At 43.2% G+C, this 21161-nt stretch overlaps 1 protein-coding gene across 2 annotated transcripts in view; it reads left to right on the forward strand.

The window, feature by feature from the left end:
• Positions 1-21161, forward strand: part of PRKCE (protein kinase C epsilon) — a 513463-nt gene that overhangs the window by 398140 nt on the left and 94162 nt on the right. The gene's annotated exons all lie outside the window — the stretch shown is intronic.

Here is a 21161-nt window from a genome sequence, read left to right on the forward strand (position 1 = left end):
TCAGGGTTTCTGCTTAGGAGACTCCCAAGTAGTCACTGGCTGCAGAACGGGCCTGGAGTATGGTGGGAGCCCCCACCCCTGGATCAGTGCTGCTCCAGTATCTCTCCATCCTGGCGGCGCACACAGCCGAGCCCTCTCTTAGGCCTACAAATCCTTTAAGCCTCTGCTGACTTAAAGTGTCTGAGATAGGATGAGATGGAACAGCATGCTCTGGATTGGTGCAAAGCCCTTAACATATTACATTTTGCAACAGACCAGAGTCCAGGCCTTGAGAAGTCAAGCCAGTTTAAGCCTGAATTGTTCCAGAGAAGTATTCTGGTCAGGGGCAAGGTTTTATACCCACTGCAGGAAATACCTTCGGGTTTCCTTGTAGCTATGAGAAAGTACTCTCCCTGGATTCCATGTGTGATCAAGGGTTGAGGGATCTCCCCTCCGCTTTTCTGCTCTGTGCTCTGGGAAGTCCCACCTGCTCTAGAAAGCCTGGCTTGGTCTCCCCTCGTGGCTTCCCTCTGCCCAACTCCTCCCGCTTTACACGACCCTAGGTCTTCAGGACCTCCCATTTTATGTCCTGTGATTAATTTCCTGTGGTTTCTATTTCCCCATCATGACTCTAAGACCCTTAGATCATGTTTACCTTTCACAAGAAAAAGGCCAAAGGAGGAAAGCTTAACAGAGGCACTGCCACCAAGACTCCAGCACTGGTAATCTCTTATGAGCCCTTTGTGATTGTAGAGTTTTTGAAATTTAAGTCAACAGTCTTCCTCCTAATCCCTGAGCCAGCCGTGAGAAGCTGTTGGAGCCGTCCCTGCATGCCCGTCCTGGGGCACACCTAGGCTCTGGTGTTCCGCTCCTTAAAAGGTGTCTGATTTCTCTAATCAGCTCAGGATTTAATGGCTATCAACCATGTGGGTTGTAGTGGAGAGGAAACATTACTTCTAGTCTTTTGGTTTCCTTTCCTGCCTTTCCCACCTCCAGTCTCTCTCCTTGCCCCTCCCTAGTGAGCTGAATGGATTAGAAAATATTGGGTGTGATCTTGGGGCTTGCGAAGGAACAAAGATTTTGTTTCCTCTTCCCTCCTGCTCCCACAACAGTGGCCTTTTGATGACGTTCCAAAGGTAATTGGGGGTAATTTCAGGACACTGAAAAGTTCTTTCACCGTGGAAAGAACTCCTGGTAGAGTTTTGATTTTTTTTTTTTTTTTTTCAAAATCCTGTCCTGGGAGTAATTTGGGGGCAGGCTGGCACATTTTGAAGATGTCTCTTCCCATTTTTCTTCCCTTTTGTCAAAGCCTCACTCTCTTCTGGAATAAATAACAACAACAAAAACAGTCTATGTTTATAGATTAGAAGACTCAATATTATTAAAATGGCATTTCTCCCCAAATTAGTCTACATAGTCAACTAATTCCTATTAAAATCCCAGCAACCTTCTTTGCAGACATGGACAGTCTGATCTTAAAATTTGTATGGAAATTCGAAGGACTCAGAGTAGCCAAAGGAATGTTAAAAAAGAAGAACAAAGTTGGAGGATGCACATTTCCAGATTTTGAAACTGTCTGTAAAGCTACAATAATTAAAAGTGTGGTGCCAGCATAAAGGTGGACTTCTAGATCAATGGAACAGAGTTGAGAGTCCAGATATCAATCCTTACCTTTATAGTCAGTTCATTTTCAACAAGAGTGGCAAGGTTATTCAATGTGGGAAAGGATGGTTCTTTGAACAAATGGCAAACCACACCATGTACTAAAGTCCACTCAAGGTGATCATAAACCTAAATGTAAAGCTTGCCATCCAACTTCTTATAAAGTTACAAGGATGAGAATGTTGAAGGCTACAGGTGCTGACAGGAAGGGTTACGCAGGAGTGTAAGATTAGCTTTTTGTCGAGAACCTCAGTGATTTCAAAGAAATAACTGGATGTGAGAGAAAAATAAATAGTGAAAACATGGTGAGAACTCCTCATCTGAGGAAGAAACATTCTTTCACTGTTTGGACTCCACTAGACATTTGTAGTCTAAAAAAATGTAGCCTGACCAGGTGGTGGCACAGTGGATAGAGAATCAGACTGGGACATGGAAGACCCAGGTTTGAAACCCTGAGGTCACCTGCTTGTGTATGGGCTCATCTGGCTTGAGCACGGGCTCACCAGCTTGAGTGTGGGGTCACTGGCTTGAGCCCAAAGGTCGCTGGTTTGAAGCCCAAGGTCGCTGGCTTGAGCAAGGGGTCACTCACTTGCTGGAGTCCCCCAGTCACATATGAGAAAGCAATCAATGAACAACTAAGATGCTGCAATGAAGAATTGATACTTTTCTTCTCTCTCCCTTCCTGTCTGTCTGTCCCTATCTGTCCCTCTCTCTGATATGGTCTCTGTCAAAAAAATTTTTTTTTAAATATATATGTATATATATATATATATTTCCATATATATATATATATATATGGAAAGCTTACTCCATATATATATATATATATATATATATATATATATAGAGAGAGAGAGAGAGAGAGAGAGAGAGAGAGAGAAAGACCTCAAGGAACTTTACTATGTTATAAGGGAGCTTACTTTTTAACATAAAACAGCTCCTTCTTATCATATTTCAAATTTATTTCTTATTTACTATATATAGTTCTTTCTTTCCTTCTTCTTCTTCTTCTCCTCCTCCTCCTCCTCCTCCTCCTCTTCTTCTTCTTCTTCTTCTTCTTCTTCTTCTTCTTCTTCTTCTTCTTTTTCTTCTTCTTCTTCTTCTTCTTCTCCTCCTCCTCCTCCTCCTCCTCCTCCTTCTTTTTTTTTCACTCTCACAAGCTCCTGGTGAGCTAGGAAGAGTTCCATCACCTTCCTTTTAGCTAACACTTATATCCTGCTTGGTCTGTGCCAGACTCTGATCCTAGCATTTGACAAATTACTAACTCACTGAATTCCCACAACAGCCCTAGGAGGTGGGAACTGTGACCACTCCCATTTCACAAAAGAGGAAATTGAGGCACAAGTGGTGTTGTGACTTGCAGCTATTCAGATGAAGAGCTGGGCACAAATTCAGGCCAGGTGTCTAGAGAGAGGACTGTGGCTCCTCACCCCACCCAGTACTGCCTCTTATCGCTTGCACTCAATCATTGAGGAAGCTACAGTTCAGGGACATTAAGTGATTGTTCAAGGTTGTACAGCAAGTTCCATATCACTTCATCTAGTGTTTTTCTACTTACCAGCCCCTGCCCACTGAGGATTCACATTCCACATATGTAGGGTGTTAGAAACCATTACAAGAGAACAAAAATCCTTCAATCCTTTGGGCATCTCCTGTCCAATTTTACCATCTCCACAATTTCAACCATGCACGGAATCCCAGGGTTCAAAGGTTTCCCTTAGAAATCTTCTATTTTGGTCTCTCCATCTGAACTAAAATTCGTCGAAAGCTGTTAGATAGCTTCTATTTGTGCATTTTCTGCAAGAGAAAGCTTACTCCATACCTTGTAGCTGTCAGTTACTTGATACCCCTGCTAGATAGAAAATACTCCTTTGTGAGTGCAAGGCCAGGAGCTGCCATCGTGGCCATTCACATGCAGGTTCCCATTGGATTCGGGCAGACTGTAAAGAAATGGCAGAGTTGGAGGGTGGTGGGCCATTCTGTTTATTGGTGTCTCACCAAGACAGGCAAGCCACAAGAGAAGACAAGAGAAAAGCAGGTTTTGCCCATGAAGGGATCAGGGAGGCCCCTGCAATGGTGATAGCAGGAACCGAGAGAGAGAGAGAGCAAGCTCCTGGTCTGCCCCACTTTATAGTATAGAAATCAAAGCATTTAATCCAATATACAAATAAGGAAGTGTCTAATACAAAGTCACTTATCTGAGGCATAATGGGATTCCTCATGAGAGTGCTAAAACGACCGGGCCTGCTTACAGCCTGTCCCCCATACCAAATACAAACTATAAGCAAGCAAACATATATCATATTCACAAGCTTATTTGACCAACAGTGAGCCCTAGTTGGCATTGGCATTGGCCTTGCTGTGACATCCATTCTCAATTCTGGTTCTACTCTCTAGAACAATGCTCAGTAAGTCTAATTTTTATATTCCAGTTTTTGTAGTTAAAAGCGGGATGCAGAAGCCTGATTTCCTGGGTTTGAGTCCTGACTCTGCACAGACACACTCTGTAACCCTAGTTTCCTCATCTATAAAATGGAAACAAGCTGTTTAGAGGAATACATCTGGAAAGCCACATTGCAGAAGCTCAGTAGCTATTCGCTGTGACCATATTTGGAAACAACAATTACATTCTATCTTAATCTTACTTTTTCACATTAATACCCCTGATTCTTTAAACTATTCCTTTATTACATCTAGTGACTTGCAGGCCCATCTCTTTGAAATTTTTGATTTTCTGGGTGTCCCTAATCTTCCAATATCTGTCCCAAAAATAGAAACCAGAACGGATCTCGGTACCCACTTGACTCTCTGCCCATGCCCCCATGTGAGCTAAGCACCAGTAACTTTTAGGTGGGATTAATATATCCTAGTGAGGTCTAGTGCTGAACTGTTCCTCCCATAGTGTGACCTGGAGGGATCGCATGGCACTTACCCCAAATCTTCTCGTCTTGTCTTTTCAAAAGGTATTGTGTTGATCAACAGAAATTGGTAGCAATTAGTGAATTTAGGTGTTTACAGATTTTAGATCTTTACCTCTTAAATCATTATTGCTGCTCATTCAGAGCTTTACTATGCATTGTAACTATCTCTACATCTGAATATAACTATTACATATCAGTCATGTCTGGAGGTAGACTGTGCCCTCATCACAACATCCTTCCAAAGGGTGGTGGCTGGGCTAAAGTTACCTGCTCCCATTCTTAAAGATAGCTGTTACACCCTTTCTTTTTAAATTTTATATTTTAAATTTTATTTTATTTAATGGTGGAATTCATGGTTTTAGTAATAGTGAGAATTGGTTCTGATAGAGAGAAAACCCCAGTGTATAATGCAGGTGAAGGCACTTCCGCCCCGATGGACAGCGGGGACTGGGAACTGTTGTGATTCCCAGGGCTGCGCAGGCGATGGGCTCAAAACGTGAGGGCCCGGCTCGGTGGCTGCCGTCAGGTGCTGGTCTGAACACTGGGGGCTGCAGCAGCTGGGAGCTTCCTGGGCCTCTCTCTTTTCGGGGAGGTCTCTGAGTTTTCTGTGTGGTCTCTCTGCATGGGCTGACTCGGGCTTCCTCAGAGCCGTGGTGGCCTCAGGGCAGCCAGACTGCTCACACGGTGGCTGAGGACTTCCAGAGAGAATCTTCCTGTGAACAATGTGGAGGCTGCCCTGTCCTCAGTGATTAAACCCTGAGAGTCCCAGGGCCCCACTGCGGCCCCCAGAGCCCACGCAGGTCTCGGGGGCTGTGGAATGAGAAATTCTGTGGCAACAATCTAGAAAACACAATCTTCTTCCCACCCATCCCTCCTGAAGTAGGACTCTTTAAAAACATAGCTGATAAACTGATTACTATGAAGTGTTAGAAGGAGAATGAGATTTAGGATAAGAAAACAAAGCTTCTCTCTTCAAATTTCTTTTCATTTGCTAAATGGCTCAACTCTACAGTCTTTTGTGTTGTTTTGTTTGTGTGTGTGTGTTTGTGTGTGTGTGTGTGTGATTTTTTACTCAAGTGTTCAGGAGTTCAACTTGTTCCTCCACAAAAATGGAGACTTAGATATAGCTACCTGGTCTCCCTGGCCAGGCTGTTGTGAGGACCAGAAGGGCAACCACTTGTGAGAAGAGCCGAGTAGAAATGTCTCTGTTAGGATTATTCTCAGTGACCCTTCTGACAGTAGCCAAATCATGGAGGCAAGAGTCCGCTTACCACGTGATTAACAGATAAAAAGCAAAAGTTAGATTTAGAACTCAGGAGTTACCTTCTAACCCAGTTCCCTTTCCTCTGCCGCTGGTTTGCCCTCACTTTGCAGTTTGCAACAGCAAAATAAGGGCCGAAGCCGTGCCTTTATCAGCACTAGCAGTTCAAGCTGGAAGGAACCGCAGAGATCATCTACTTTGATTCCTGTGAGGTGAAGTGGCCTACCCCAGCGCACGCAGGAGTTAGACTGGGGATCGTAGCTTCTGAGGGGAGCGGGTGACCATAGCTTTCTCTTCTGACAGGACACAAATGCCCTGGGCTAAGTGGCAGGTCAGGACAAGAGGAGGTCAGCTGGCCACCCCGTCCCTCTAGCCTCTGGAAAGCTGGAACAGGACTGGCTGGGGGCCAGGTGCTCATTGTGTGGAGATGGAATGAAATGTTTCCAAAGGAACTGGTTCATTGTTTAAGATGCTAAATATTTAGTTGATCAAACCAAACTTTAGCTGAAGAAGCCAAAGAGTCTGGATTTTAAATCCCACAACCTTGTCCTGGAGGGAGCAGGCCATGGGGAAGGGAAAGCCAGAGGTGTTTCCAGTCAGAAAATTGTGGCAAAGATGTCACTGCAGGACACACTGTGCATGTCACCTGGGGAGAGGAGGTTTGGGCTCCCACCGCAGCAGGACACACCCAGGTGCTTCCAGTCTTCCACGTGTCCTAAAAGCCTCACCAAATGCTATGGTCCCATTGAATGACCCTTTGCACTATAGCTCAGAATGATACATTTAAGTGAAATAAAATAGTATGAATGCCTGTTTGCCTGCACTTTCGATTGTTTTCCTTTGGCCAATAAATTCCTCTTCTGAAACTTCTTGAGTCCAGTGGCCTCGGCTCCTTAGCTCATTGCATCAGCCGGGATAATTCTTGTGATTCAGCTCTGTTACGTAACCCACGTGGCTGTAAGTCATCGGTTAGAACTTACAAACTGACTAACCCAGAATGTGATTCAGAAAAATTCATCTCCGAGACCATTGGAATTTACTTAGCTTGTGCAGGGATCAGTGGGTTTGTGGATGTTTCCGAGCAGATGTGCCATCATTTTGCTTATTGCCCCTGTGCCTGGGCATCCCAAGGTTCTCAACCCCGAGTCTGGTTTGGGCCATCTGCTCGCCACTTGTAATGAGCTCATTTAGGATGATATCTGAATTATTTCTTAAATAAACTAAAATTCAAGAGATGTTGAACATTTTAGAGATTAGCCAGCGAGGGTATGTTCTTACCACTAATTTGACATTTCCTTACTGCCTTATACTCAGGGTCATGTGCTTGCACTCTTACCACACGTCTGGTAAAAATGAAAACCAAACAAACAAACAAACAAAACAAACCTTAAAAGGACTAGAGGGAAAAAAGGCATTGCTTTAATGGAACATGAATTATTCTGTATTTCTATTAAAGAACAGCAGAGCATGTTTTTAGCTTTGAATTGTGTACTATTAAATGCTGGGAGAAGTAGTTTTGTGGTATATCTTTACTCTAAAGACCATATAATTTTATTTAGGAATGTGGCTTCAGCGCCCCCCCCAGAAAAAAAACCACTGAAGTTAGCAAGAGGAACTGATGAGGCAAGGTCATGTATAACCCCTACACATAAGGTCAGGCAGCCCTTCCCTTCCGTGAGCGCTGCCTGGACAGTCCAAGGACCTGCCCCACTGGAGAGAAGACTCCAAGCTCTCATGATGCCTGCTGCAGAGGAGACTCTGTCTGGGCAAAGCAGTGGAGGGTTAAGGTTCAGAGCTCTACTGCCCAGGGCAGCCCCCAAACACGCTGAGAAAGAGACGACATCCAGAGGGAAATGGACAAGACCAGAGAGGCAAACAGTTCCCACTCGCATTTGCCACACAAAGCAGTCCTTCCCTCCGATGCCACTGACTCACAGTGGGCAGTGGGAATGGGCCTTGGGAATAGTTCAGTGTGCTTACGCGATGTTCACCCCTGCTCACATTGGGGGTGTCTGCATCTGAGTGTGCATCCCAGTAACCCAAGGAATACTCTATCTAATCCTGTCAACCTAACAGTCAGAGTTTATTTCTTAATTGTGTCCTATTTGATCTCTTTCCCCCCTGCAATGTGTTTAGACTTTGTTCTCTCTGATTTGTTGTTATCCTGCTGAGGCCGGTGGCCTAGAGCAGTCATCTCAGGCTGTTTATAGTAACAGAATCTTTTCTCAGAATGAAACCTACAGAGCACTCACTCTGCAAAGTTACAGAAGGGAATCCCCTTTTATTCAAGGGAGCCGGGGACTAGGCTGCCTGGCGGCTGGCCCCCTGTGCACTCCTTGACTAATAAGATTCCTGCAATAGAGTTTAAAATCTCCTCTTTTAAGTGTCAGGGGACAACAGGACCTTGGGTCAGAGTCTCGTGGAGCTTAATTAGCATTGCACTTGCTTTCCTGAGCACCCTTTCAGCGTCTTGCTCTTATTCAGGCATATACTAAATATTTCTTGCTCTTTTACTCAGTATAAAGCCGTACTAGATGCTGGTGATGTGGAAATGAGTAAGACAGACAGGTCCCTATCCTCTGGCCGAGGAGAGGGATTTAGAGGTTTAAGAGCCAAGGCTGTCTCAGTGCATGGGCTAATTTGTGTGTTCTGGTGACAGGTCACGCCTGTCCCCGCCAGGGCGCTCCCTGGGTGGGTGTGTCTTACCAGATCTAGTCAGCCTCTTCACACAGAGCATTCCCCTTAGGAAACGATGTGAAGCCAGCATGCCAAGGAAGTCCTGCGGTGACTCTAAAACTCTCTCTGGGAGTTGGGGACTGGACACACACTGTGGGAACTAAGATACATAGGGAAATCAGACAGATGATGGCGGAGGTTCTTTGTAATGTAATAACTTTTTTGTTTTATTTTGGATTGGCCACTCCCCTCCTTGCTACCCATATTCTTTTAACTGGGAGTTGAAGGGTAAAAACTCAGCTTATTAATGTAGGTTTTTCTTACATTTAAAAAAAATAGCATGCAGATCTTCAAGCAGAGTTTTTCAAGCTCTAAGTGTAATCTTTGACATCGTATCAGAAGGTCTAGTGGGCAAAAACTGGTCATGTTTTTCCCTCTACTATCCAATTGTGGAGTAGCCTGCAGTTAACCTCTTTTGCCACTAGAGGGTGATCATAGTTGGAAAGGTAGAACCGAGAAGGTCAATATAGAACCAACGGATTTTGATGAAATAGCAACTGGTTATTACATTTGATCCAGGGCCAAAAAGAGCAGACAAAAACGTAAAATGGTTTAGGCTAAGATAAATGAGGAAATTTTTAATATGCAAGGAGAAGAAATTTTGTAATTGCCCCCATTTCCAGTATTGCAGTATATTTTTTGTGAGCAAGATCTTGAAGTTAAACAGAAAAAAAACAAGAAGTCAGGGGCATAGTGGTGCTTCTCTTTTAAAAATAGATACATAGAAGCATGTGTTTGTTTCTACTGGGTGTTTTTGTTGTACTTCTAAAATGAGAACAGCTGAAATAATTTCTGAATTGTTCTGGACATTTGAGCACAGACTCCCAGACAGCTTCTGTGGTCTGGGCCCTCAAAAACCCATCTGATGAGGGATGAAGCCATCTTTGAGAAAAGCTATTTGAGGCTCTGTGAAGCGGCTCATTTGTTTGTTTTCCTCTGTATTTGAAAATGGAAGTCATACTTGCTCCCAGGACAGAAAGTTCTGCAACGGTGACCATCTTGAAACGGGCAGGAAAGGATTTGCCGTGTTATGCCAGACAAAACCTCGTCCCTGTTCTTTTTGCTGTAATAATCCTTGCTAGTGACTCCTCTCCTCCATAAATTGGAGCAGCATCTCCCTAACAAACTCATTGAAGATGTACGTTATTAAATAACCTGGGAAGAGGAGAGAGAGACGTCATTTCCAATGACTTCACAGAATCCTAGTTCCTCTCTGAGGCACAAGAGTTGTTGACTATAATGAGGTTTTAATCTTTAAACCCTTCATTCACACATTTTGCCTTATATGAGAAAAGTTCACTTCTAGCCTTATTTCTTTGACACCCAAAATCATGTAAATATATTTACACATGAAATTCACATGAACTGTTTCTTTGCACGGATGATTTCTTTGGAAAATGGCATTGCATGGCAATGGAAAGAACAGTCTTGGCAACAAAAGTTCAAATCATAGCCCAAGGGATTTAGATTACCATCAGAAGCCTGCCCAGAAGCAAAGTCTTACTGAATGGTGTCTGTTTTCTAGATTAGATAGAAAGAAGAATCAGGGAAATACAAGGAAACATTTTCTAAGGCTGGCTATATACTAAGATTCAGGTGACAGTACAAATTGTAGGAATTGCAAAGTGACTTATTTGTCTAAAACTAGCAGCATGATAAATTACTACAGGAGGCAGAGTTACAGTTACAGATTTTTTTCTAGTTCTCTTGGGCTCTCTCTTTGGGCTCCTTAGTATTGTGGAATTTTGCTACTTTATGCTAACTTGTCTCCCTTTGGTTGTCTAAGTCCCTGGTTTGTGATCTGTGGAATGTATCTCCCTGGGTTGAGGACAGAGGAATAGGAGGGGCACTACTGTTGTTGATAGTGAGCTTGAGTTTTCTACAGATGTTGCTCTTCATTTTTAACTAGAATATAAAGAAGAAGATCTTGACTTTCTAAGTTATGTAACCCTTGCACATTCTTGATTTTTTTTTGAAATATTTTACTTAATTTATTCTAGACATCAGAGCTAGGATCGTAGAGTATATTTGATAATAATTATTCAAGCTTCTTTTATTCAGACAGGTAAAGGAATAGGGGAGTTAATGTAATTCCTAGTTTTTTTAAGCCTAGATGCCTACTTACCGAGGAAAGAGAGAGGAGAGAGACAGCTGTTCAAAACCTTGAAAAAATGCTCTTTATCTATAATAGTATTCAAAGGGCAGGGAATGTGTCTATGGGTGTAGTAACACCTCCAGAAATCTCATTGAGAAACAGTGTATGGGGTTTATTATAGTTTCTAATTTACTCTTGAAATAGTCTATTTCCCAACAAGTGAAAACAGACGTCATTTCCTACAACGGCTTTTTCTGACTCTTCCAACAGACTTTCTATCATTATTATTGGTTTATTTAAGCTTCACAGTCTGAAAAAGAACACGGCCATTTTGTTAAATGATTTGCTGTTCTTCCCATTGAATTGCCAAATATTATTTACATGTAAGGACCACAGTTCAGATAAGATCTACTATAACTTCTTTCCAGATTTTAGCAGAAACCCTTGTACCTCTTATTCTAGAATCATATACTTTGGCCAGGTCTTTGCTTTATATTAATGATCAAGGTATGATGTGACTAGAGATCAGAAATATAAGCAAAATAAAAAGAAGAAATTTAAAAATGTTATAATTGGAAAATTATCCTGAAATATCTTTATTCTATTTGCAAGCCATAAATGATCACAGGTGCTTTGAGTCATGTTGCTGATTCCAGGAAAGTGTTTGCGCAAGTTTAGAAAATAGAGCAGACCAGTTGATTCATGCTTAAACTGATGGTGTTGTCTCCTGGGAAGCGAAGGCACCCTTGACTTACGCATATCGGGCTTGTGGGATGCTGCTCTTCGATTTGTCTTAACTGTCTCTTCTGAGACCTTATTGCTGCCTTTCTCCCCCCATTCCTTCCCCCCCTCAACTCCTGCTTATTTGCAAAGATCTAGAAGCAGCAGCCCTCCAGAGATTACTGCTTCACAGACATTCCAAAGGGCTGGGTGCTGATAGCTCAACAGCCATGTTAACTTGTCATTTCCTTTGAGAGAATATGGGAGTAGCCGTCTGTGCCCTAGAGGAAGGACAAGGAAGTGGTAACGGGCTTTGGGGTTCTGCAGGGGGGAGGTAAGATAGCCCTGTACAATCCATATTAGATAAAGGGGAAGGATTTATAAACTTCTTTTCCTGTGTAGAGTTGTTTCCCCTGTTTCTGCCAGTATACCCATTTGAGTGCCGGCTTGGCTAAAGTCACCCCAAAGGAAATGTTGAAGTAATAAGAGTCACCTCCCTTAATTTAGATCTTGCCTTTCTTCCGTCTTTTCTTTGCCCCCAAATTTAGGAATGGAAATAGGTAAGCAGAGGTTGAATTAGGGCTATGACTGTAGGTTGCATCTTGATTTTTTCAGTCTCTGGGAAAGGGGGTGGGAGACCACGTACACTGATTAGAAATCCTAGACCTCTTTCTATTCATTTAAAACTTTATATTACCTAGTAATTTTGTCCAAGTAGACTGTGAAAATAAGTTATTTCTAGTGCTTGAGGCATAGTCTTTGAACTTATCTGTCTGTGTCTGTCTTAACTTACCATTTGGATTATCGGAGCAGGGCAGAAATTTCTTGCTGTGCTGTTAGACTCCAGGCCACTGCTGTCACTGGCTGACCCTGGGTTGTAAGTATGTGGGAACTTGGGTCGAGGCCTTCCCAGAGCAGAGGAGGAGGAGAGTGAGTTCTGTGGTGAAGTCTGCCTTTGGATTGGTGGGGAGCTCTTGCTAATTATTGTCAATGCTTCTGTTTTAACCAAGTTGGCAGAATTTTATCTTATCCAAACAGAGATACACAGCAAAGAAAAACTCATTTGGGGAGTGAGCATTGGTGGCAAATCTGAATTATATGGAATATGTTAAAAAAGATGATGTTATATTACTTCTGGGCATGGACAGGAATTAGGACTGCTAATGAATTGTTGCCAGATAGAAGTTCCTCAGAACTTTCCATTATTAAAAAAAAAAAAAGAAAAGGTAAGGGTAATTTTAATTAGCACATTTGCTAAATAGACAGGTACCATCCATGTGCTTAAAAATTTGTGTTCTTAAATTAGTTTGCAAATTTTCCTGCATTTGAATTGGCAATGAAGTGGCCAAGCAGTGCTTTCCTTTAGAAAAATAAATCTTCAGTTTGCTGCTGTTCAAGATACCCCAATACCCTATGTGAACAAATGCCAAATGGATGAAGTGCACTCTATAGTGAGTCTTTGTTTATCAAAATAATTTGGTTCAAACAGTTTGATTTCAAGAGAAGAAAATGGTACTAATGCAGTGGTGTAGGGCCCCGAGAGAGCCAGAGGTGGCCCGGGACAGGTGGTTAGGGCCGAGGTGAGGAGACACCTGTCACTGTCAGCCCAGCCCAGGGCAGTGAGCTCTTCTGCATCACCAGTCAATATTCAGAGTTAGGCCTCGACACCACAGTACAAAATAAAACACTAGCTATAACTTCAAGGGTAGACGTGCCTTGGAGTTCTGAGAGAAAGGCAGAGAATGAACAGTGTACAAATTGGAGGCGACACTGGTTTGCATCTCAGGGAAGATCAACAGATGGCTGCCAGCGAGTGACTGGCACTTAGGACATTAACGTGCCAGCCTCCCAGTGCAGGTGGCCAAGTCTGGGAGCCACGGCTGCGGGACTGCCCGTCCTGGTGAAACCATCTCACTTCATCACCCTCAGCTCTCCTCCTCCTCGGCACATCAAGAATCTGACACCAAGTAGAGAAACAGTAAAAGTCATGTGTATCTGGAAATATATCCCTTTTCCAGGCATTTGTTTAAAATTTCCTGGCACTAGATTGTTTGTAGGTCAGTATTGCAAAAGATTACACATTTTAAACATAATACTGTGGTTGAAAGCAGAGTTTCCTCACCAACTCACTGATTATTTTACTAATTAGGGGATTAGTCAGAAGACAATTGAAATCTCTTTTGTTTTCATTGTTTGTGAGAGACTCTGGTGGTTTGCTTACACTTTACATCATCAGTGGGTAGGTTCCCCCTATGGAATTTTTAAAAGAAGGGTCATGAATGTGTATAAACCTCAGCTGGCCTGTATCCAGGATGAAGAGAAGTCATCTATTTCACTGAGCTGCTTAAGTAATCACCCGTCTGATTAGCATGCCTACTCTGTTAGGTTCAGTAAAAGGATTCAGAAAGAGACCTCAGGGGCTGCTATGGGAACCCAGACCACGAAGCATTGTTGAGTTGGGTTGTCTAAAGGTAATGGTGCTCACCCACCTGGGTGATTTAAGCAATCTTAGCTGAGTAAAACCAAAATTGTGTTAACTATATTGATGGATAAGTCTCATTAGTCAGTCATTATTTATTGATTGACTCATATATATATATATATATATATATATATATATATATATATATATATGCAAGGTATAATTCCTGCTCTCAAGGACTGAGAAAAGGCCAATTGAGGAAGTAGGGTGGAAAAATAACAGAGTTAAATAACCTTAGCCCCTTAACAGTGGTATAAGGTTATAATGTATATAGGATATGATTAATGCTCACATGAGTGCTTGAAGTACCACCATGCATTCTCAAGAGGAAGAGTTCTGTAAATGCAGTCTTCATTGGAAAAGGCGTCGCCCGAGAGGAGGAGAATGGAAAGAGGAAGTGTTTGATATGTGGGGAAAAGGGACTTGGAGCAGAGTTGCCTGGATGGTTCAGAAGTGACCAAGAGCAAGAGGTGGTTGCGATGTGAAAAGAAATCAAGTTGTTCATCTTAAGTAGGAAGTAGTGGAGATAGACCGGGGAAGGTTCCAACCTAACCTGCTCGAAGTCTGATCTTTAGCCACATGGCACCTCTGAGAGCTACTTAGACATGCAGACTCTCAGGTCCCAGCTTAGACCTACAGACCCAGAATTTTGGGGGGTGGGACCCAAGGATCTGTGTGTGTGTTTTTTTGTTTTTGTTTTTGAAGTGTCCAGTTTATTCTTTGTGCATGCTAGAGTTTAAAAAGCATTACTACCAATAACTCGGGCTTTGTTCCAAATGACAGCGAAGGCTTTGAGTGAAGCTGTGGCATGTATGCTGCTCACAGAAATTAGGGGATATTTCAAAATGAATATGAAGTTATAAAATATCCCCTAATTTTTGTGAGCAGTGCACTTTAGGGAGCTGACAATCCAGGGCATTTCAGAAGTGACTTTTACATGGAAGCCTCTTCAGTCTTCTCACTTGTGCTTACCATCTGTGAGATGAAATCTGTCCAAATTGCCAGTCATCTAACTGTTGAAGCTGAAGTCATATAACTTTTTATTCACAAGTCATATAACTTCAGAGTCATTTAACACTTCTCAGAAGTGGTTTCTCAAGGCTAAGGGTAGGCCTTGTCCGAGTAATGGTGTCTTCTGTATCTATGGTCTGTTTTTATAAGTAGGGATTTTTTTAAGGTGAGTGTTTTGCAAAAAGTATATAAATCACCAACAATAGGAAACACCACCTATATAATGCTTTATTGTGTGAAATATACTCATTCATATATTTTCTGACCATTTAAAAAAGTCAGTTCCCACCATTTCGAATCAATTCCTTTATCTGGTTTTTATTGGGCAATTTAGATTTCCACATTATATAGTTAGTTAATATGGGCTCTTATAAACTGGTAAACCTTTTCAATGGAAAAAAATGTCCCAAACTACATCACTGTATAATCATATACAGTGTGTTCGTAAAGTCATGGTGCTTTTTTTTTTTCTTTCTTTTTTTTCTTTTTTCCAAAGCTGGAAACGGGGAGGCAGTCAGACAGACTCCCGCATGTGCCTGACTGGGATCCACATGGCATGCCCACCAGGGGGCGATGTTCTGCCCCTCTGGGGTGTCACTCTGTTGCATCCAGAGCCATTCTAGCACCTGAGGCAGAGGCCACAGAGCCATCCCCAGCATCTGGGCCATCTTTGCTCCAATGGAGCCTTGGCTGCAGGAGGGGAAGAGAGGAAGGAGAGGGGGAGGGGTGGAGAAGCAGATGGGCGCTTCTCCTGTGTGCCCTGGCCGGGAATTGAACCCGGGACTCCTGCACGCCAGGCCAACGCTCTACCGCTGAGCCAACCGGCCAGGGTTCATGGTGCACTTTTGACCAGTCATAGGAACGCAACAAAAGACGATAGAAATGTGAAATCTGCACGAAATAAAAGGAAAACCCTCCCAGTTTCTGTAGGATGATGTTGCAGCATGTATATACACCGTGTATACAGTGGAGCAGCCCACGGGCATGCCAGTTGAGATGTGGATGGTACAGAGGAAAGTTCAGTGTGTTCTGTGGCTCGCTAAATTTGAATCCATGACCAAAGTGCAACATGAATATCAGCGCATTTATAACAAAGCGCCACCACATAGGAATAACATTACTTGGTGGGATAAGCAGTTGAAGGAAACCAGCAGTTTGGTGGAGAAACCCTGTTCTGGTAGGCCATCAGTCAGTGACGAGTCTGTAGAGGCTATACGGGATAGCTACCTAAGGAGCCCTAAACAATCTGTGCGTGAGCCCACACATCGAACTGCACTGAATAGGTATGAAACTGGGAGAGTTTTCCTTTTATTTGGTAATTCCACACTGTAATGGAATTATTATGATGATAAAATTAGCTCATAATTTTAAGTCTTGGTAAAAAGAATTTTCGATATTAGTTTAGTTTCACTTGGTGACTTTGGTATGATAATGCCTTCTGGGCTATAAGAAGTGAGGACTGCTGTTCTTATTCTAAAGAGCCCCAGGTTGGCAATTTTTTGGTCAGTTCTAGCAATCACGTATGCCTTTATTTCCCATCTTACTGCTCCAGGAAACAAGAAAGAAGAGAGTTTTCTTCAGGTTAAAATCCTAACCTTAAATTTGCCTACAGTATCACAGAGTTGTTCTTGGCCCACAGACTTGCAAGTGGTGTTCGCGTCTGTTACTGTTCATCACGTGGCCCTCGGCATTAGTGTTTCCCTCTCCCCTTAGAGGACCTTTTCCCCCTTATGGTCAGCAGTGGTCCTGATGTTGGAGCTTGCCAGGAAGTGGACCGTATAAAGGATGCGATATTGTATTCACCTAGACTAGACTCTAGGTTGACCCTAGAGAGGGCAAGAAGGGTCCCAGAGAGAAGAACAGATCCCTCCTGTGCTGTCTCACAAAGCAGCGGAGTTTTTGTCCTAGAGATTCGAAACCACCTCTATAAATACAGCCTGAGCAAAGGCTTCATGTGCAGACCCGAACACATGGTCTTGAATCTTAGTCCCGGGCACCTTTATTTTTGGAGCATAAAATGTGAGCTCTATTGTCAGTTTTATTGAATGATGCTAGGGGTGACTCTAGGTATAATGCAAAGAGGCCTGGCTTTGGAACAAACATACTTGAGCTCAAATTCTGGCTGTATTTACTGAACAGCTCTGTGGCCTTGGGCATCTCAACTATGTACCTCCTCTGAGTCTCCATTTCTTTATGGAAAAATGCCGATATTAACTAACACCTGCTTTCAAGATTCTTGCGTCAGTGGGAAGGTCGTTCGTAATTCACATGTAGTAGGTGCTCAATAAATGTTAGCCATTATTAATCTCTCCTTGTTAATTGTCTCACATTAACCTTAGATTACATTTTTCTAAGAAAGACACAAAAGGCCGAGATGGAGCTGGCTTGCTTCAGACAGCGAGGTCTCCTCCCTGTTCCTTAAGAATACCGGATGCATCCCTATTCATGCCTCCGTGGTTTGCCTGCACCTGGGATACCCAACCCTTACTCACTGTGATGCCCTCTGCCCTCTAAATCCCTGCTCTTCCATGGAGTTTGCCTTTGCTATTTCTTCAGCACAGATCACAGACAATAAAATCCTGTCTTGTGGTGGTAAGTCTTACTGCATTGGAATTTCTTATTTCTCCAACTAGATTGTAGCCTTTCTGAAGGTCATCTAGAAATGCAAAGTAATTGACTGATTTGTCATCTGCCTATCACCATATCATGTGCAGCTGCCAAATGGAGGCTTGTGCATGAAAAATTAGAATTAATATTTTCCTGAGCAGTTTTGTGTTTGTTTTTGTTTTTGTTTTGCTAGACATCTACAATTAAGGATAATCTATTTTAATTCTCCGTGAAATACCTATTATTGAATCTCAGTTTTACCGCTGGGGCAACCAACACTTCTGCCTGGCCAAGTTTACAAAGCCAGTAAGTAGCCGGGTCAGGATTCGAACACAGGCAGACGGGATGCAGTGGCTGCGTGTGGACTATGTAGGTGCAGATGTGTGTGGAAAAAGCTATCAGAATATTCAAAAACACCCCTGACAGGTTCCGCAGGGACCGAACACAGTCAAGTCACTATCTGTTTCGGCTGAGGTTCTCAAGCTCCCAAGTCTTTTCTTCCCATTCCTGGCATTAGGAGTCTGTTTTAGATCATGGCTTTCTCCGTTTAGAGAAACCAGCTGCCTGTCCAAGTTGTAGGGCCCGGGGCCATGACAGAGAGGCCACTCGCTCCTGGAACTGCCGCTGGCTTTGTCTACATCACTACCTTTCCAGGTCCTTACAGACAAAAGGTCTGTGGACAGATTAAACACAGGCTGTTTTTGTTCTGCTTCCTCAAGCACCTATGCCTGCTTGGTGCGGACCGCAGGGTGTTGATTGGCATCTGTGCTCATTGATTTTCATAAAACAACACATGCCCGCAACTAACACCTCCTTATACCAGCACAATCGTGATGAAACGGTTCCTCAGAGAGGGCCCTGTGCTATTACACCAAATATTTATAAGTTTATCTCACCACAGTGCTCAGCCTTCAGAGTAAACCTGGACAGAAGTGCGGAGGGAGATCAAAGACTTTAGTAATCAACAAATTTCCTTTCACGCTCTACCTGTCATCAGAGGAAAGCATTAGTGAAATGGTATGGAAATCCTTGTCCGCAGGCCTGCAGCCACCAGCCCTGCCACTTAAGATTTAAAACAATGTGAGTAAGTGTTCAGAATCCACAGGATTGGGTTGTATTCATACGTTAATGTATTATTTCCAAGTTGCCAATTTCCCCCAGATTAGCACATTTTCATTTGGGCTTTATTAAAGGAGTCAGCACATGAAAGGGGATTTAGCACAGTGGTGTCAACCGCGCTTTCTCGCTGGCACGGAGTGGTTTGTTTGGTTCGGGGCAGCCATGCATATGAGCCCAACAGCATGTCTGTAGGACTAAAAGTCAAGCCAAGTGTGATTGAGAGAAAGAAAAAGACAAGAACTACGATTATGTAGTGAAAGCACAGCTCTCCAGCAACGGGTGGAGATTTCAGGCCCTTGCTTTGATTTCGCGGGGCTCTAGAGTTGTAGAAGCACAGTATCAGCTGCACAGTATGTGATCTGTTACGGCATTACTGGAATGGCTGAGATGAGCCCAGCATGGCAGTAAGGATTGTAGGGACGCGGCCAGGTACAGGAGACAGGGCCCTGGTCACTCCAGGAGGGATCCTCTGTTATGCAAGGAGAGTGAGTACAGCTTGTCCATCGTCATACTGGGATGGAGGATGTCTGGAAACCACTGGCCCAAGAACTTACACTCTGGTTGGACTTATCAACACATGGAATTCTCACAGAAAGACGTGGAACCAAACGCAGTGAAATCACATCTTGATGGTAGGAGGTGCCTGAGCAGTCGCCTAGTCTAGTAGTTCCCAAACCTCACTGATCATTAGGAGCTACCTGAGAAATTTAAAACTAAATGAACATTCCCAGAGCCCACCCCAGAGTTAGAAGCTCTGATAGAAGGACTAGAACTCTGTATGCTTTAAAATGCCCCCAAGGGATTCTTCAGCTCAGCCAGCTCATCTGGTTCATTCCCCTCCATGGACAAATAGGGTTTCTGTTAACAACCCTGCAAAGAGACCGTCCAGCCGAGGCTGCCATCCTGGGCTGCAAGGAACTCACCGCAGAAGAAGACAGTGGGATCCGATGTTGGACAGAGGGTTGGAGTTCTTGGAAGTCTTTCCTAGATTATAGTAAGAGGGGCCCCCACTCTGTCTTCTGCCTGTCCATCTTAGTTGTACTCTCTGCAGTAACAGAGTGAATTTACCCATATGGTAATTCTTTGCTTGATTACCAACATGGCAATCCTTCAGATGTTTTAAGAGAGTTCCTCTTCAGTTTGTTCCTTTGTCTGGTAGCCAATCCATGTGTTTACTCATTTGTTCATTCATTCATACAGTTTGGACAGTCGGCGTCCTTTTAGAGTGGATATACGGAGGCTGATCATTGCCACTTCCTTCAGCCACATCTTATGAGTCCCAGCTTCTCCGTGCCCTCCTGTGGCCTTCCTCTGGATGAACTACAGTTTGTCCGTGTCAGATATGGTACCCAGAATCAGACACCACATTGGCAATGGGTTCTGACCGACAGAGTCCAACAAGAGCTACAGGAACCGTTGCTACCTATGTCCTGCTCCCACTAAAGAGGGCTGTATAGATAACCAAGGGCCCACACTGATGCAGACAGAGAGCTTCGTAGCCAATCAGGAAGGGAAAAGGTCAGGGTTGCCTGAACTTACTAGGAATGAGCCAGGTCATAGTGAATTGGGTAAACTTTGGGATGGAAGAGAGGTATCATCCTTCTAGTAGAGAAATGAAGTTTCATTGACAACTTGGAAAATTGCTGCACAGACCACAGTATGTATGTATTATCTGGTCTGCAAGCTAAATAGAGGCTCTCACCACATCATTGCTTCTTATGTGTAGGATCAGCTCTGACTGCTATACAAAGCCTTGGGGCTCTGAGCAGACAACCAGCATTTCTTTCTTTTCTGAATGATGTGTTCAACCTAAATATTTCCACCTAAAACAGGTTATGTTTTCTCCCACAATTAAAGGAAATATTGATGTACCCTCTCTATTTAAGGTCAGCTACCTTGTATTTGCTACCTTTGCATGTTCTTTGGGAAGAAAAGGGAAGGAAAGAGAACTATTGTGATGTTGACAGCTGGTTATAAAGTAAACAGTTAAACTAGTCAGTTGTTGTATGTGCACAAGATTGAAAAAGATTTCCTTGATTGGTTTCCACTGAATAGACTGATTATTTTAACATCAATGGGGGTGCAGTCTAATCCCCTGATTGGTGAGTAGAATTTCTTTCCAAATAAGCAAACAGACAAAGAAACAAAAAACAAAGAAAAAGCAGCAGCAATAACACGGTTCAAGGATTGATCTGACATGAGACTGGAGGCTTTATTTACCAGAGTAGGTGCACGAACCTCCTGGAAGCCACACCTCCAGTATGATCACACTGTAGGTGCATCGTTTTGTTTTGCACAAAGCAAACAGTAAGGTGATGTCTGAGTTTCTGGAATCAGAGTAGCAGCTACATGGACTGCTTCAATTCTGTGTGGAGTCCATCTCTAGCATCTGTGCTGGAAACCAGAGAGTCTCAGTTCTTTTTTATTTTTATTTTTTGTGACAGAGACAGAGAGAGGGACAAATAGGGACAAACAGACAGGACGGGAGAGAGATGAGAAGCATCAATTCTTCGTTGTGACTCCTTAGTTGTTCATTGATTGATTTCTCATATGTGTCTTGACCAGGGG

The sequence above is a fragment of the Saccopteryx bilineata genome, chromosome 3 (assembly GCF_036850765.1).
Source record: "Saccopteryx bilineata isolate mSacBil1 chromosome 3, mSacBil1_pri_phased_curated, whole genome shotgun sequence".
NCBI lineage: Eukaryota > Metazoa > Chordata > Mammalia > Chiroptera > Emballonuridae > Saccopteryx > Saccopteryx bilineata.